This window comes from Schistocerca gregaria, unplaced genomic scaffold (assembly GCF_023897955.1).
Source record: "Schistocerca gregaria isolate iqSchGreg1 unplaced genomic scaffold, iqSchGreg1.2 ptg000355l, whole genome shotgun sequence".
NCBI lineage: Eukaryota > Metazoa > Arthropoda > Insecta > Orthoptera > Acrididae > Schistocerca > Schistocerca gregaria.
The window spans coordinates 1,277,776-1,295,702 of NW_026061814.1; the positions used below are offsets into that span (position 1 = coordinate 1,277,776).

At 50.9% G+C, this 17,927-nt stretch overlaps 6 non-coding genes across 6 annotated transcripts; all 6 read right to left on the reverse strand.

Moving 5' to 3' along the window:
* Window positions 1-100: 100 nt before the first annotated feature.
* LOC126308389 (5S ribosomal RNA) lies at window positions 101-219 on the reverse strand. The gene has a single exon (XR_007554288.1). It is a non-coding gene; the product is annotated as a 5S ribosomal RNA (ribosomal RNA).
* Window positions 220-2,896: 2,677 nt separating this feature from the next.
* LOC126307707 (5S ribosomal RNA) lies at window positions 2,897-3,015 on the reverse strand. Its single transcript, XR_007553692.1, has one exon. It is a non-coding gene; the product is annotated as a 5S ribosomal RNA (ribosomal RNA).
* A 1,471-nt stretch (window positions 3,016-4,486) lies between these two features.
* LOC126308392 (5S ribosomal RNA) lies at window positions 4,487-4,605 on the reverse strand. The gene has a single exon (XR_007554290.1). It is a non-coding gene; the product is annotated as a 5S ribosomal RNA (ribosomal RNA).
* A 2,677-nt stretch (window positions 4,606-7,282) lies between these two features.
* Window positions 7,283-7,401, reverse strand: LOC126308393 (5S ribosomal RNA). Its single transcript, XR_007554291.1, has one exon. It is a non-coding gene; the product is annotated as a 5S ribosomal RNA (ribosomal RNA).
* A 2,068-nt stretch (window positions 7,402-9,469) lies between these two features.
* On the reverse strand, window positions 9,470-9,588 carry LOC126307708 (5S ribosomal RNA). Its single transcript, XR_007553693.1, has one exon. It is a non-coding gene; the product is annotated as a 5S ribosomal RNA (ribosomal RNA).
* Window positions 9,589-12,265: 2,677 nt separating this feature from the next.
* LOC126308394 (5S ribosomal RNA) lies at window positions 12,266-12,384 on the reverse strand. Its single transcript, XR_007554292.1, has one exon. It is a non-coding gene; the product is annotated as a 5S ribosomal RNA (ribosomal RNA).
* Between the last annotated feature and the right edge of the window lie 5,543 nt (window positions 12,385-17,927).

Here is a 17,927-nt window from a genome sequence, read left to right on the forward strand (position 1 = left end):
AGTTTAAAATGCTTGTGGAAGCATCTTTGTCGCACCTGAGAGTTTTTCATGAAAAGAGGGCTGGCAGGTGTAGTGACATAAAATTTAAAAGAAGAGAGGGAGCCAACAGCACCCGGTGTTCCCAGGCGGTCACCCATCCAAGTACTAACCGGGCCCGATGTTGCTTAACTTCGGTGATCGGACGAGAACCGGTGTATTCAACATGGTATGGCCGTTGGCGTCCTTATACAGTAGCCGCACGGCAGAAGAAGGCTTCGCCTCTCCTCCCAACACACGCAATCGCCGTTTTCGGTGGCACATTTGACGCAAAGCACGTCCTTCCACCTCGAAGGCGACGCGCAGTGCGGCGCGCCGCCACGTGGGTCAGACGCACAACACAGCTGCTCGTTGCACCGCCTGTCATTCGTTTGTTCGACAAAGTATCCATCTCTTGTAGCGATGGAAGGTAAATTTTTGTTTACAAATTTGCCGTTGTGCACTGCCACAAAACAATATGCCCTGACGTATTTCACAACATTTCTGTCACTTCATACTGTTTTGTTATTTCCAGAGACTCTTTGGAAGTCTTCCTTGGCGCACTCTTTTCAAACTGAGTTCCTTAATATCGTATCTTACGATAGTTTAAAATCAGTATGGAAGCATCTTTGTCACATGAGAAAGGTAGCATGAAAAAAGGGCTGGCAGGGGTAGTGACAAGATAGCAAGAAATGAAGACAGAGGGAAGCGTTCTCACCTGCCTGACACTCGTCGCGCTTACAGATATTTGCGTAATTTGCACGGTTCATTCTCGGCTGTCCCCTTCCGTCCCGACTTGTCCCGACTTTGCTCGACTGCCGCTCGCTGCCGCTCGGGTCGCGGTCCATATGACAGCACAAGTACGAGAAGCATCTGCGAGATGGGCGCGGCCCGAACCGGCGAGTCCGAGGCGCCGTGTGCGGGCGTTCGGAGCTACCAGTGCCGCTCTGTGCTGCGCTGTGCCGTGGAAAGGTGCGAAAACATGCACACAAGACACAGGCTTTTCGGCAAAGTATACATCTCTTGTAGCGACGAAAGGTAAATTTTTGTTTACAAATTTGCCCTTGTGCACTGCTACAAAACAATATGCCCTGACGTTTTTCACAACATTTCTGTCACTTCATACTGTTTTTATTATTCCAGAGACTCTTTGGAAGTCTTACTTGGCGCACTCTTTTCAAACTGAGTTCCTTAATATCGTATCTTACGATAGTTTAAAATCAGTATGGAAGCATCTTTGTCACATGAGAAAGGTAGCATGAAAAAAGGGCTGGCAGGGGTAGTGACAAGATAGCAAGCAATGAAGACAGAGGGAAGCGTTCTCACCTGCCTGACACTCGTCGCGCTTCAAGATATTTGCGTAATTTGCACGGTTCATTCTCGGCTGTCCCCTTCCGTCCCGACTTGTCCCGACTGCCGCTCGCTGCCGCTCGGGTCGCGGTCCATATGACAGCACAAGTACGAGAAGCATCTGCGAGATGGGCGCGGCCCGAACCGGCGAGTCCGAGGCGCCGTGTGCGGGCGTTCGGAGCTACCAGTGCCGCTCTGTGCTGCGCTGTGCCGTGGAAAGGTGCGAAAACATGCACACAAGACACAGGCTTTTCGGCAAAGTATACATCTCTTGTAGCGACGAAAGGTAAATTTTTGTTTACAAATTTGCCCTTGTGCACTGCTACAAAACAATATGCCCTGACGTTTTTCACAACATTTCTGTCACTTCATACTGTTTTTATTATTCCAGAGACTCTTTGGAAGTCTTACTTGGCGCACTCTTTTCAAACTGAGTTCCTTAATATCGTATCTTACGATAGTTTAAAATCAGTATGGAAGCATCTTTGTCACATGAGAAAGGTAGCATGAAAAAAGGGCTGGCAGGGGTAGTGACAAGATAGCAAGAAATGAAGACAGAGGGAAGCGTTCTCACCTGCCTGACACTCGTCGCGCTTCCAGATATTTGCGTAATTTGCACGGTTCATTCTCGGCTGTCCCCTTCCGTCCCGACTTGTCCCGACTTTGCTCGACTGCCGCTCGCTGCCGCTCGGGTCGCGGTCCATATGACAGCACAAGTACGAGAAGCATCTGCGAGATGGGCGCGGCCCGAACCGGCGAGTCCGAGGCGCCGTGTGCGGGCGTTCGGAGCTACCAGTGCCGCTCTGTGCTGCGCTGTGCCGTGGAAAGGTGCGAAAACATGCACACAAGACACAGGCTTTTCGGCAAAGTATACATCTCTTGTAGCGACGAAAGGTAAATTTTTGTTTACAAATTTGCCCTTGTGCACTGCTACAAAACAATATGCCCTGACGTTTTTCACAACATTTCTGTCACTTCATACTGTTTTTATTATTCCAGAGACTCTTTGGAAGTCTTACTTGGCGCACTCTTTTCAAACTGAGTTCCTTAATATCGTATCTTACGATAGTTTAAAATCAGTATGGAAGCATCTTTGTCACATGAGAAAGGTAGCATGAAAAAAGGGCTGGCAGGAGTAGTGACAAGAAAGCAAGAAATGAAGACAGCCAGAGTTCCCAGGCGGTCGCCGATCCGAATACTGACGTTGTTGCTTTTCTTCGGTGGTCGGACGGGAACAGGTCTTTCTTTAATGTAGTTAGTTTTTGGAATTTAGCGCTCCTACAAAACAGTACTCTCTGACGCGTTTCAAGAGCACATCTGTCGATTCGCAGTGTTTCGTTATTTTCAACGAGATCCTAGCACTCTTCCTCCGCGCAGTCTTGTTCAAACTGAGTTCATTACTGTAATTTCGCATCTTACGTTTAATACAGTAGTTTAAAATGCTTGTGGAAGCATCTTTGTCGCACCTGAGAGTTTTTCATGAAAAGAGGGCTGGCAGGTGTAGTGACATAAAATTTAAAAGAAGAGAGGGAGCCAACAGCACCCGGTGTTCCCAGGCGGTCACCCATCCAAGTACTAACCGGGCCCGATGTTGCTTAACTTCGGTGATCGGACGAGAACCGGTGTAGTCAACATGGTATGGCTGTTGGCGTCCTTGTACAGTAGCCGCACGGCAGAAGAAGGCTTCGCCTCTCCTCCCAACACACGCAATCGCCGTTTTCGGTGGCACATTTGACGCAAAGCACGTCCTTCCACCTCGAAGGCGACGCGCAGTGCGGCGCGCCGCCACGTGGGTCAGACGCACAACACAGCTGCTCGTTGCACCGCCTGTCATTCGTTTGTTCGACAAAGTATCCATCTCTTGTAGCGATGGAAGGTAAATTTTTGTTTACAAATTTGCCGTTGACCACTGCTACAAAACAATATGCCCTGACGTATTTCACAACATTTCTGTCACTTCATACTGTTTTGTTATTTCCAGAGACTCTTTGGAAGTCTTCCTTGGCGCACTCTTTTCAAACTGAGTTCCTTAATATCGTATCTTACGATAGTTTAAAATCAGTATGGAAGCATCTTTGTCACATGAGAAAGGTAGCATGAAAAAAGGGCTGGCAGGGGTAGTGACAAGATAGCAAGAAATGAAGACAGAGGGAAGCGTTCTCACCTGCCTGACACTCGTCGCGGTTCCAGATATTTGCGTAATTTGCACGGTTCATTCTCGGCTGTCCCCTTCCGTCCCGACTTGTCCCGACTTTGCTCGACTGCCGCTCGCTGCCGCTCGGGTCGCGGTCCATATGACAGCACAAGTACGAGAAGCATCTGCGAGATGGGCGCGGCCCGAACCGGCGAGTCCGAGGCGCCGTGTGCGGGCGTTCGGAGCTACCAGCGCCGCTCTGTGCTGCGCTGTGCCGTGGAAAGGTGCGAAAACATGCATACAAGACACAGGCTTTTCGGCAAAGTATACATCTCTTGTAGCGACGAAAGGTAAATTTTTGTTTACAAATTTGCCCTTGTGCACTGCTACAAAACAATATGCCCTGACGTTTTTCACAACTTTTCTGTCACTTCATACTGTTTTTATTATTCCAGAGACTCTTTGGAAGTCTTACTTGGCGCACTCTTTTCAAACTGAGTTCCTTAATATCGTATCTTACGATAGTTTAAAATCAGTATGGAAGCATCTTTGTCACATGAGAAAGGTAGCATGAAAAAAGGGCTGGCAGGAGTAGTGACAAGAAAGCAAGAAATGAAGACAGCCAGAGTTCCCAGGCGGTCGCCGATCCGAATACTGACGTTGTTGCTTTTCTTCGGTGGTCGGACGGGAACAGGTCTTTCTTTAATGTAGTTAGTTTTTGGAATTTAGCGCTCCTACAAAACAGTACTCTCTGACGCGTTTCAAGAGCACAACTGTCGATTCGCAGTGTTTCGTTATTTTCAACGAGATCCTAGCACTCTTCCTCCGCGCATTCTTGTTCAAACTGAGTTCATTACTGCAATTTCGCATCTTACGTTTAATACAGTAGTTTAAAATGCTTGTGGAAGCATCTTTGTCGCACCTGAGAGTTTTTCATGAAAAGAGGGCTGGCAGGTGTAGTGACATAAAATTTAAAAGAAGAGAGGGAGCCAACAGCACCCGGTGTTCCCAGGCGGTCACCCATCCAAGTACTAACCGGGCCCGATGTTGCTTAACTTCGGTGATCGGACGAGAACCGGTGTATTCAACATGGTATGGCCGTTGGCGTCCTTATACAGTAGCCGCACGGCAGAAGAAGGCTTCGCCTCTCCTCCCAACACACGCAATCGCCGTTTTCGGTGGCACATTTGACGCAAAGCACGTCCTTCCACCTCGAAGGCGACGCGCAGTGCGGCGCGCCGCCACGTGGGTCAGACGCACAACACAGCTGCTCGTTGCACCGCCTGTCATTCGTTTGTTCGACAAAGTATCCATCTCTTGTAGCGATGGAAGGTAAATTTTTGTTTACAAATTTGCCGTTGTGCACTGCCACAAAACAATATGCCCTGACGTATTTCACAACATTTCTGTCACTTCATACTGTTTTGTTATTTCCAGAGACTCTTTGGAAGTCTTCCTTGGCGCACTCTTTTCAAACTGAGTTCCTTAATATCGTATCTTACGATAGTTTAAAATCAGTATGGAAGCATCTTTGTCACATGAGAAAGGTAGCATGAAAAAAGGGCTGGCAGGGGTAGTGACAAGATAGCAAGAAATGAAGACAGAGGGAAGCGTTCTCACCTGCCTGACACTCGTCGCGCTTACAGATATTTGCGTAATTTGCACGGTTCATTCTCGGCTGTCCCCTTCCGTCCCGACTTGTCCCGACTTTGCTCGACTGCCGCTCGCTGCCGCTCGGGTCGCGGTCCATATGACAGCACAAGTACGAGAAGCATCTGCGAGATGGGCGCGGCCCGAACCGGCGAGTCCGAGGCGCCGTGTGCGGGCGTTCGGAGCTACCAGTGCCGCTCTGTGCTGCGCTGTGCCGTGGAAAGGTGCGAAAACATGCACACAAGACACAGGCTTTTCGGCAAAGTATACATCTCTTGTAGCGACGAAAGGTAAATTTTTGTTTACAAATTTGCCCTTGTGCACTGCTACAAAACAATATGCCCTGACGTTTTTCACAACATTTCTGTCACTTCATACTGTTTTTATTATTCCAGAGACTCTTTGGAAGTCTTACTTGGCGCACTCTTTTCAAACTGAGTTCCTTAATATCGTATCTTACGATAGTTTAAAATCAGTATGGAAGCATCTTTGTCACATGAGAAAGGTAGCATGAAAAAAGGGCTGGCAGGGGTAGTGACAAGATAGCAAGCAATGAAGACAGAGGGAAGCGTTCTCACCTGCCTGACACTCGTCGCGCTTCAAGATATTTGCGTAATTTGCACGGTTCATTCTCGGCTGTCCCCTTCCGTCCCGACTTGTCCCGACTGCCGCTCGCTGCCGCTCGGGTCGCGGTCCATATGACAGCACAAGTACGAGAAGCATCTGCGAGATGGGCGCGGCCCGAACCGGCGAGTCCGAGGCGCCGTGTGCGGGCGTTCGGAGCTACCAGTGCCGCTCTGTGCTGCGCTGTGCCGTGGAAAGGTGCGAAAACATGCACACAAGACACAGGCTTTTCGGCAAAGTATACATCTCTTGTAGCGACGAAAGGTAAATTTTTGTTTACAAATTTGCCCTTGTGCACTGCTACAAAACAATATGCCCTGACGTTTTTCACAACATTTCTGTCACTTCATACTGTTTTTATTATTCCAGAGACTCTTTGGAAGTCTTACTTGGCGCACTCTTTTCAAACTGAGTTCCTTAATATCGTATCTTACGATAGTTTAAAATCAGTATGGAAGCATCTTTGTCACATGAGAAAGGTAGCATGAAAAAAGGGCTGGCAGGGGTAGTGACAAGCTAGCAAGAAATGAAGACAGAGGGAAGCGTTCTCACCTGCCTGACACTCGTCGCGCTTCCAGATATTTGCGTAATTTGCACGTTTCATTCTCGGCTGTCCCCTTCCGTCCCGACTTGTCCCGACTTTGCTCGACTGCCGCTCGCTGCCGCTCGGGTCGCGGTCCATATGACAGCACAAGTACGAGAAGCATCTGCGAGATGGGCGCGGCCCGAACCGGCGAGTCCGAGGCGCCGTGTGCGGGCGTTCGGAGCTACCAGTGCCGCTCTGTGCTGCGCTGTGCCGTGGAAAGGTGCGAAAACATGCACACAAGACACAGCCTTTTCGGCAAAGTATACATCTCTTGTAGCGACGAAAGGTAAATTTTTGTTTACAAATTTGCCCTTGTGCACTGCTACAAAACAATATGCCCTGACGTTTTTCACAACATTTCTGTCACTTCATACTGTTTTTATTATTCCAGAGACTCTTTGGAAGTCTTACTTGGCGCACTCTTTTCAAACTGAGTTCCTTAATATCGTATCTTACGATAGTTTAAAATCAGTATGGAAGCATCTTTGTCACATGAGAAAGGTAGCATGAAAAAAGGGCTGGCAGGAGTAGTGACAAGAAAGCAAGAAATGAAGACAGCCAGAGTTCCCAGGCGGTCGCCGATCCGAATACTGACGTTGTTGCTTTTCTTCGGTGGTCGGACGGGAACAGGTCTTTCTTTAATGTAGTTAGTTTTTGGAATTTAGCGCTCCTACAAAACAGTACTCTCTGACGCGTTTCAAGAGCACATCTGTCGATTCGCAGTGTTTCGTTATTTTCAACGAGATCCTAGCACTCTTCCTCCGCGCATTCTTGTTCAAACTGAGTTCATTACTGTAATTTCGCATCTTACGTTTAATACAGTAGTTTAAAATGCTTGTGGAAGCATCTTTGTCGCACCTGAGAGTTTTTCATGAAAAGAGGGCTGGCAGGTGTAGTGACATAAAATTTAAAAGAAGAGAGGGAGCCAACAGCACCCGGTGTTCCCAGGCGGTCACCCATCCAAGTACTAACCGGGCCCGATGTTGCTTAACTTCGGTGATCGGACGAGAACCGGTGTATTCAACATGGTATGGCCGTTGGCGTCCTTGTACAGTAGCCGCACGGCAGAAGAAGGCTTCGCCTCTCCTCCCAACACACGCAATCGCCGTTTTCGGTGGCACATTTGACGCAAAGCACGTCCTTCCACCTCGAAGGCGACGCGCAGTGCGGCGCGCCGCCACGTGGGTCAGACGCACAACACAGCTGCTCGTTGCACCGCCTGTCATTCGTTTGTTCGACAAAGTATCCATCTCTTGTAGCGATGGAAGGTAAATTTTTGTTTACAAATTTGCCGTTGTGCACTGCTACAAAACAATATGCCCTGACGTATTTCACAACATTTCTGTCACTTCATACTGTTTTGTTATTTCCAGAGACTCTTTGGAAGTCTTCCTTGGCGCACTCTTTTCAAACTGAGTTCCTTAATATCGTATCTTACGATAGTTTAAAATCAGTATGGAAAAATCTTTGTCACATGAGAAAGGTAGCATGAAAAAAGGGCTGGCAGGGGTAGTGACAAGATAGCAAGCAATGAAGACAGAGGGAAGCGTTCTCACCTGCCTGACACTCGTCGCGCTTCAAGATATTTGCGTAATTTGCACGGTTCATTCTCGGCTGTCCCCTTCCGTCCCGACTTGTCCCGACTGCCGCTCGCTGCCGCTCGGGTCGCGGTCCATATGACAGCACAAGTACGAGAAGCATCTGCGAGATGGGCGCGGCCCGAACCGGCGAGTCCGAGGCGCCGTGTGCGGGCGTTCGGAGCTACCAGTGCCGCTCTGTGCTGCGCTGTGCCGTGGAAAGGTGCGAAAACATGCACACAAGACACAGGCTTTTCGGCAAAGTATACATCTCTTGTAGCGACGAAAGGTAAATTTTTGTTTACAAATTTGCCCTTGTGCACTGCTACAAAACAATATGCCCTGACGTTTTTCACAACATTTCTGTCACTTCATACTGTTTTTATTATTCCAGAGACTCTTTGGAAGTCTTACTTGGCGCACTCTTTTCAAACTGAGTTCCTTAATATCGTATCTTACGATAGTTTAAAATCAGTATGGAAGCATCTTTGTCACATGAGAAAGGTAGCATGAAAAAAGGGCTGGCAGGGGTAGTGACAAGATAGCAAGAAATGAAGACAGAGGGAAGCGTTCTCACCTGCCTGACACTCGTCGCGCTTCCAGATATTTGCGTAATTTGCACGGTTCATTCTCGGCTGTCCCCTTCCGTCCCGACTTGTCCCGACTTTGCTCGACTGCCGCTCGCTGCCGCTCGGGTCGCGGTCCATATGACAGCACAAGTACGAGAAGCATCTGCGAGATGGGCGCGGCCCGAACCGGCGAGTCCGAGGCGCCGTGTGCGGGCGTTCGGAGCTACCAGCGCCGCTCTGTGCTGCGCTGTGCCGTGGAAAGGTGCGAAAACATGCATACAAGACACAGGCTTTTCGGCAAAGTATACATCTCTTGTAGCGACGAAAGGTAAATTTTTGTTTACAAATTTGCCCTTGTGCACTGCTACAAAACAATATGCCCTGACGTTTTTCACAACTTTTCTGTCACTTCATACTGTTTTTATTATTCCAGAGACTCTTTGGAAGTCTTACTTGGCGCACTCTTTTCAAACTGAGTTCCTTAATATCGTATCTTACGATAGTTTAAAATCAGTATGGAAGCATCTTTGTCACATGAGAAAGGTAGCATGAAAAAAGGGCTGGCAGGAGTAGTGACAAGAAAGCAAGAAATGAAGACAGCCAGATTCCCAGGCGGTCGCCGATCCGAATACTGACGTTGTTGCTTTTCTTCGGTGGTCGGACGGGAACAGGTCTTTCTTTAATGTAGTTGGTTTTTGGAATTTAGCGCTCCTACAAAACAGTACTCTCTGACGCGTTTCAAGAGCACAACTGTCGATTCGCAGTGTTTCGTTATTTTCAACGAGATCCTAGCACTCTTCCTCCGCGCATTCTTGTTCAAACTGAGTTCATTACTGCAATTTCGCATCTTACGTTTAATACAGTAGTTTAAAATGCTTGTGGAAGCATCTTTGTCGCACCTGAGAGTTTTTCATGAAAAGAGGGCTGGCAGGTGTAGTGACATAAAATTTAAAAGAAGAGAGGGAGCCAACAGCACCCGGTGTTCCCAGGCGGTCACCCATCCAAGTACTAACCGGGCCCGATGTTGCTTAACTTCGGTGATCGGACGAGAACCGGTGTAGTCAACATGGTATGGCTGTTGGCGTCCTTATACAGTAGCCGCACGGCAGAAGAAGGCTTCGCCTCTCCTCCCAACACACGCAATCGCCGTTTTCGGTGGCACATTTGACGCAAAGCACGTCCTTCCACCTCGAAGGCGACGCGCAGTGCGGCGCGCCGCCACGTGGGTCAGACGCACAACACAGCTGCTCGTTGCACCGCCTGTCATTCGTTTGTTCGACAAAGTATCCATCTCTTGTAGCGATGGAAGGTAAATTTTTGTTTACAAATTTGCCGTTGAGCACTGCTACAAAACAATATGCCCTGACGTATTTCACAACATTTCTGTCACTTCATACTGTTTTGTTATTTCCAGAGACTCTTTGGAAGTCTTCCTTGGCGCACTCTTTTCAAACTGAGTTCCTTAATATCGTATCTTACGATAGTTTAAAATCAGTATGGAAGCATCTTTGTCACATGAGAAAGGTAGCATGAAAAAAGGGCTGGCAGGGGTAGTGACAAGATAGCAAGAAATGAAGACAGAGGGAAGCGTTCTCACCTGCCTGACACTCGTCGCGCTTCCAGATATTTGCGTAATTTGCACGGTTCATTCTCGGCTGTCCCCTTCCGTCCCGACTTGTCCCGACTTTGCTCGACTGCCGCTCGCTGCCGCTCGGGTCGCGGTCCATATGACAGCACAAGTACGAGAAGCATCTGCGAGATGGGCGCGGCCCGAACCGGCGAGTCCGAGGCGCCGTGTGCGGGCGTTCGGAGCTACCAGTGCCGCTCTGTGCTGCGCTGTGCCGTGGAAAGGTGCGAAAACATGCACACAAGACACAGGCTTTTCGGCAAAGTATACATCTCTTGTAGCGACGAAAGGTAAATTTTTGTTTACAAATTTGCCCTTGTGCACTGCTACAAAACAATATGCCCTGACGTTTTTCACAACATTTCTGTCACTTCATACTGTTTTTATTATTCCAGAGACTCTTTGGAAGTCTTACTTGGCGCACTCTTTTCAAACTGAGTTCCTTAATATCGTATCTTACGATAGTTTAAAATCAGTATGGAAGCATCTTTGTCACATGAGAAAGGTAGCATGAAAAAAGGGCTGGCAGGGGTAGTGACAAGATAGCAAGCAATGAAGACAGAGGGAAGCGTTCTCACCTGCCTGACACTCGTCGCGCTTCAAGATATTTGCGTAATTTGCACGGTTCATTCTCGGCTGTCCCCTTCCGTCCCGACTTGTCCCGACTGCCGCTCGCTGCCGCTCGGGTCGCGGTCCATATGACAGCACAAGTACGAGAAGCATCTGCGAGATGGGCGCGGCCCGAACCGGCGAGTCCGAGGCGCCGTGTGCGGGCGTTCGGAGCTACCAGTGCCGCTCTGTGCTGCGCTGTGCCGTGGAAAGGTGCGAAAACATGCACACAAGACACAGGCTTTTCGGCAAAGTATACATCTCTTGTAGCGACGAAAGGTAAATTTTTGTTTACAAATTTGCCCTTGTGCACTGCTACAAAACAATATGCCCTGACGTTTTTCACAACATTTCTGTCACTTCATACTGTTTTTATTATTCCAGAGACTCTTTGGAAGTCTTACTTGGCGCACTCTTTTCAAACTGAGTTCCTTAATATCGTATCTTACGATAGTTTAAAATCAGTATGGAAGCATCTTTGTCACATGAGAAAGGTAGCATGAAAAAAGGGCTGGCAGGGGTAGTGACAAGCTAGCAAGAAATGAAGACAGAGGGAAGCGTTCTCACCTGCCTGACACTCGTCGCGCTTCCAGATATTTGCGTAATTTGCACGTTTCATTCTCGGCTGTCCCCTTCCGTCCCGACTTGTCCCGACTTTGCTCGACTGCCGCTCGCTGCCGCTCGGGTCGCGGTCCATATGACAGCACAAGTACGAGAAGCATCTGCGAGATGGGCGCGGCCCGAACCGGCGAGTCCGAGGCGCCGTGTGCGGGCGTTCGGAGCTACCAGTGCCGCTCTGTGCTGCGCTGTGCCGTGGAAAGGTGCGAAAACATGCACACAAGACACAGGCTTTTCGGCAAAGTATACATCTCTTGTAGCGACGAAAGGTAAATTTTTGTTTACAAATTTGCCCTTGTGCACTGCTACAAAACAATATGCCCTGACGTTTTTCACAACATTTCTGTCACTTCATACTGTTTTTATTATTCCAGAGACTCTTTGGAAGTCTTACTTGGCGCACTCTTTTCAAACTGAGTTCCTTAATATCGTATCTTACGATAGTTTAAAATCAGTATGGAAGCATCTTTGTCACATGAGAAAGGTAGCATGAAAAAAGGGCTGGCAGGAGTAGTGACAAGAAAGCAAGAAATGAAGACAGCCAGAGTTCCCAGGCGGTCGCCGATCCGAATACTGACGTTGTTGCTTTTCTTCGGTGGTCGGACGGGAACAGGTCTTTCTTTAATGTAGTTAGTTTTTGGAATTTAGCGCTCCTACAAAACAGTACTCTCTGACGCGTTTCAAGAGCACATCTGTCGATTCGCAGTGTTTCGTTATTTTCAACGAGATCCTAGCACTCTTCCTCCGCGCATTCTTGTTCAAACTGAGTTCATTACTGTAATTTCGCATCTTACGTTTAATACAGTAGTTTAAAATGCTTGTGGAAGCATCTTTGTCGCACCTGAGAGTTTTTCATGAAAAGAGGGCTGGCAGGTGTAGTGACATAAAATTTAAAAGAAGAGAGGGAGCCAACAGCACCCGGTGTTCCCAGGCGGTCACCCATCCAAGTACTAACCGGGCCCGATGTTGCTTAACTTCGGTGATCGGACGAGAACCGGTGTATTCAACATGGTATGGCCGTTGGCGTCCTTGTACAGTAGCCGCACGGCAGAAGAAGGCTTCGCCTCTCCTCCCAACACACGCAATCGCCGTTTTCGGTGGCACATTTGACGCAAAGCACGTCCTTCCACCTCGAAGGCGACGCGCAGTGCGGCGCGCCGCCACGTGGGTCAGACGCACAACACAGCTGCTCGTTGCACCGCCTGTCATTCGTTTGTTCGACAAAGTATCCATCTCTTGTAGCGATGGAAGGTAAATTTTTGTTTACAAATTTGCCGTTGAGCACTGCTACAAAACAATATGCCCTGACGTATTTCACAACATTTCTGTCACTTCATACTGTTTTGTTATTTCCAGAGACTCTTTGGAAGTCTTCCTTGGCGCACTCTTTTCAAACTGAGTTCCTTAATATCGTATCTTACGATAGTTTAAAATCAGTATGGAAGCATCTTTGTCACATGAGAAAGGTAGCATGAAAAAAGGGCTGGCAGGGGTAGTGACAAGATAGCAAGAAATGAAGACAGAGGGAAGCGTTCTCACCTGCCTGACACTCGTCGCGCTTCCAGATATTTGCGTAATTTGCACGGTTCATTCTCGGCTGTCCCCTTCCGTCCCGACTTGTCCCGACTTTGCTCGACTGCCGCTCGCTGCCGCTCGGGTCGCGGTCCATATGACAGCACAAGTACGAGAAGCATCTGCGAGATGGGCGCGGCCCGAACCGGCGAGTCCGAGGCGCCGTGTGCGGGCGTTCGGAGCTACCAGTGCCGCTCTGTGCTGCGCTGTGCCGTGGTTGGTTGGTTTGTGGGGGTTAAAGGGACCAGACTACTTAGGTCATCGGTCCCTTGTTCCATGACCATAACAATACACGTTGAAAAGTCCAACAAGCAATAAACACATAACAGAGACGACAAGGGACGACACAGTACAAGAAAGACATAGACGAAGACCAGAGAAAAGAGATTGAAAGACACACAGAGTGCGACGGTCATTGGCCGACCATGAAAATAAAACTGGAAAGGCCAACAACCAAGGGACACATTAAAACACCACAAACTAAAACCCCAGGCCAAAAGCCACAGTCGACACTAAAAAAAAATAAAAGGGGACTCTCATATTGAATGATAAAAACCCCCCTGCTCGAATAAAACGGAGAACTGAGTCAGCCATAGTAGAGTCATCAGTTAAAAGAGCAGGGAGTGTATCAGGCAGCGCGAACGTCTGCCTGAGGGCAGTTAAAAGTGGGCAGTCGAGTAAGACGTGTACCACGGTCAGGGCCAATCCGCAGCGACAGAGAGGTGGGTCGTCACGGCACAAGAGATACGCGTGCGTGAGCCGGGTATGTCCTATGCGGAGCCGGCAGAGGACGACAGCGTCCTTGCGAGACCCCCACATGGAGGAGCGCCACACACTGGTTGTCTCCTTGACTGCCCGAAGTTTGTTGGGAGAGGGCAGGGTGCGCCACTCATCACGCCAAGCAGCAAGGACCTTCTGCCGCAATACGGATCGGACGTCACTCTCTAAAAGACCGATCTCCATGGCCGGGGAACTGACCGCCTGTTTCGCCAGTTCGTCAACCCGCTCGTTACCCGGGATGCCGACGTGACCCGGGGACCAAACAAAGGTGACAGAGCGGCCGCAACGGACGAGAGTATGGAGGGACTCCTGGATGGCCATCACCAGACGGGAACGAGGGAAACACTGGTCAAGAGCTCGTAAACCGCTCAGGGAGTCACTACAGATGACAAAGGACTCACCTGAGCGGGAGCGGAGAAACTCTAGGGCACGATAGATGGCAACCAACTCGGCAGTGTATACACTGGAGCCAGCTGCCAATGACCGTTGCTCACAATAATCCCGTAGAGTGAGAGCGTAACCAGTGTGACCAGAGACTACCGAACCGTCGGTGTAGGCCACCGCCGCGTTCGGAAACTCGGCCAGGATGGAAAGAAAGCGGCGGCGGAGGGCCTCCGGAGGCACTGAGACCTTCGGACCCTGTGCCAAGTCGAGCCGAAGGCACGGTCGGGGCACACTCCACGGGGGCAGACGGAGATTGGCCCGGAAAACAGGCGGCAGAGGAAAAAAGTCAAGGCCACGGAGAAGGTCCCGGAGGCGAACCGCAATGGGACACCCTGACCGGGGCCGCCTGTCTGGAACATGGACGATCGAGCGCGGGAACAGGAGACGGTAGTTTGGATGCCCTGGCATGCTATAAACGTGCGCGGCATAGGCGGCCAGAAGGCGGTCACGCCGGAACCGCAATGGAGGGACACCAGCCTCCACAAGTATGCTGTCGACGGGGCTTGTCCGGAACGCTCCCGTGGCGAGGCGGATCCCGCAGTGGTGTATGGGATCCAGCAATCGCAACGCCAAAGGCGAGGCAGAACCGTACGCCACACACCCATAATCAAAGCGGGACTGGATCAGCGCTTGATATAGGTGGAGGAGGGTGGACCGGTCGGCACCCCACCTGGTGTGGCTTAAGCAACGGAGAGCGTTTAAGTGCCGCCAGCATGTTTGCTTCAGCTGCCTAATATGGGGCAGCCAAGTCAACCGGGTATCGAACACCAGTCCCAAGAACCGATGCGTCGCGACCACAGCAAGAGGTTCACCGTCAAGGTAAAGGCGCGGCTCAGGGTGAACCGTGCGACGCCGGCAGAAATGCATAACGCAGGTCTTCGCGGCCGAAAACTGGAAGCCGTGCGCTACAGCCCATGACTGCGCCTTGCGGATGGCACCTTGCAGCTGCCGTTCAGCAGCGGCGATGCCACTGGAGCTGTAATATAGGCAGAAGTCGTATCGTATGCCTTCCGCATGTCGAAGAAGACGGCAACCAGATGTTGGCGGCGCGCAAAGGCTGTACGGATGGCAGACTCCAGGGAGACCAGATTATCGACGGCAGAGCGGCCTTTACGGAACCCACCCTGAGACGGAGCCAGAAGGCCCCGAGACTCGAGGAGCCAACTCAACCTCCGGCTCACCATACGTTCCAGCAACTTGCAAGGAACGTTGGTGAGGCTTATGGGGCGATAGCTGTCCACCTCCAGCGGGTTCTTGCCAGGTTTCAATACGGCGAGGACTATGCTTTCCCGCCATTGAGACGGGAAAACACCCTCGACCCAGACGCGATTGAAAAGATCTAGGAGGCGTCGCTGGCAAGGCACTGAGAGGTGTTTCAGCATCTGGCTGTGAATGCGGTCTGGTCCAGGAGCCGTATCAGGGCAAGCAGAAAGTGCGCTCTGGAATTCCCATTCGCTGAAAGGAGCATTGTACGACTCCGCGTGGCGCGTGTGAAAGGAAAGCCTCCGACTTTCCAACCGCTCTTTCCGGGAGCGGAAGGCCAACGGGTAGTTCGTTGACGCGGAACACTGAGCAAAATGCTCTGCTAACCGGTCCGCAATCGTGTCGGAGTCGGTGCACACTGCTCCATTCAGCGAAAGCCCAGGGACAGAGACAGGTGGCCGATAGCCTTGGAGTCGCCGAATCTTGGCCCAAACCTGCGATGCGGAGGTACGGACGCCAATGGTGGAAACATAACGTTCCCAGCACTCCTGCTTCCGTTGGCGAATAAGGCGTCGGGCTCGGGCGCGGAACTGTTTAAAAGCAATGAGGGTCTCCAACGACGGGTGCCGCTTATGGCGCTGAAGAGCCCGCCGGCGATCTCGAATCGCCTCTGCGATCTCGGGCGACCACCACGGCACAGTCCTCCGCCGAGGTGCCCCGGATGGACAGGGAATCGCAGATGCCGCCGCAGAAACGATGCTGGTGGTGACCGACTGAACCACCGCATCAATCGGATCAGTGGAAGGAGGTGCGATCACTGCGACAGATGTAAGTAAGTCCCAATCAGCCTTATTCAGAGCCCATCTGGAGGGGCGTTCAGAAGAGTGACGCTGTGGCAGTGACAGAAAGATGGGGAAATGGTCACTACCACATAAGTCGTCATGGACCCTCCAGTGGATGGATGGTGAAAGTCCGGGGCTGCAAATAGAAAGGTCAATGGCCGAAAACGAGCCATGGACCGCACTAAAGTGGGTCGCCTCTCCCGTGTTTAAAAGGCAGAGGTCAAGCTGTGACAGAAGAGTCTCGACATCTCTGCCCCGGCCAGTAATCGCGGCGCTACCCCACAAGGGGTTATGGGCGTTAAAGTCGCCCAGCAACACAAAGGGAGGCGGCAGTTGTCCTATCAATGCAGCCAACACATGACGAGAGACATCACCATCCGGAGGAAGGTACAAACTGCAGACAGTAATAGGCTGAGGCGTCCACATCCTTACAGCGACAGCCTCTAAGGGTGTATGAAGAGGCACACACTCGCTGTAGATAGAGTTAAGGACGTAGACGCAGACTCCACCAGACACCCTCTCATAAGCTGCCCGGTTCTTATAATAACCCCGATACCCTCGTAGGGCATGGGTCCGCATTGCCGGAAACCACGTTTCCTGGAGGGCAATGCAGAAGAAAGGGTGACTGCTGACGAGTTGGCGGAGCTCAGCAAGGTGGTGGAAAAAACCGCTGCAGTTCCACTGGAGAATCACATTGTCCATGGGCGAAATAGGCGTGAAGGGACCGAGGAGGCAGATCACGTCACTGGGTCACCTGCTGTCACCGATCGAGGACCAGTACAATCGGCGTCCTTGGCGTCTGAGGGTATGGCGAGATCCAGGTCCTCAGCGGACGCCATGATCTCCACCTCATCCTCAGACGCAGAGCCTGTATGGAGCGGTGGGGCGGATGCCACCGCGCGTTCCTTGGCCTTAGAGGCCTTCTTCTTCTTCGTCTTCTCTCTCTGCTCCTTGGGCTTTACTGGCTGGGAGGGCTCCACCGAGTCAGTCTCCGGGACGGAGGAGGAGCGGGAAGCCCTGCGACCAGCCGCTGGCCTGCTTTTCAGCCATTGGCTGACGTCACCCTTCCCAGAGGTGGAAACCTGGGAAGGGAGGGACCCGAGGGATCCCTTGCGAGAGAGAGTCGCCGAAGAAGTCGGACGCTTCTCCGGCTTAGAGTTGGGGACTTGTGTCCCCGATGGTTGGGGGGTCGTTGCTCCTGAGGTAGGTGGTGCAGGAGCAACAGATGGGGAAGTGCCCCCCACCATCAAGGGGGCAGGTGTAGTATTCCGGCTCAGAGTGTTCAGTGGAATCGGTGCAGCAGATGACAAAACTACTGTTTTGGCAGCGGTGGCATAGGAGCTGGTCAGAGCCACAGGATGTAGCCTCTCGTATTTCCGCTTAGCCTCAGTATAGGTCATGCGGTCCAGGGTCTTATATTCCATGATCCTTCGTTCTTTCAGTAGAACCTTGCAGTCTGGCGAGCAAGGGGAATGGTGTTCGCCGCAGTTCACACAGATGGGAGGCGGCGCACATGCAGTATTAGGATGTGAAGGGCGTCCACAATCTCTGCATGTCATGCTGGAAGTACACCGAGATGACATGTGGCCGAACTTCCAGCATTTGAAACACCTCATCGGGGGAGGGATATAGGGCTTCACATCACATCGGTAGACCATCACCTTGACCTTTTCGGGTAGGACGTCACCCTCGAAGGCCAAGATGAATGCACTGGTGGCTACCTGATT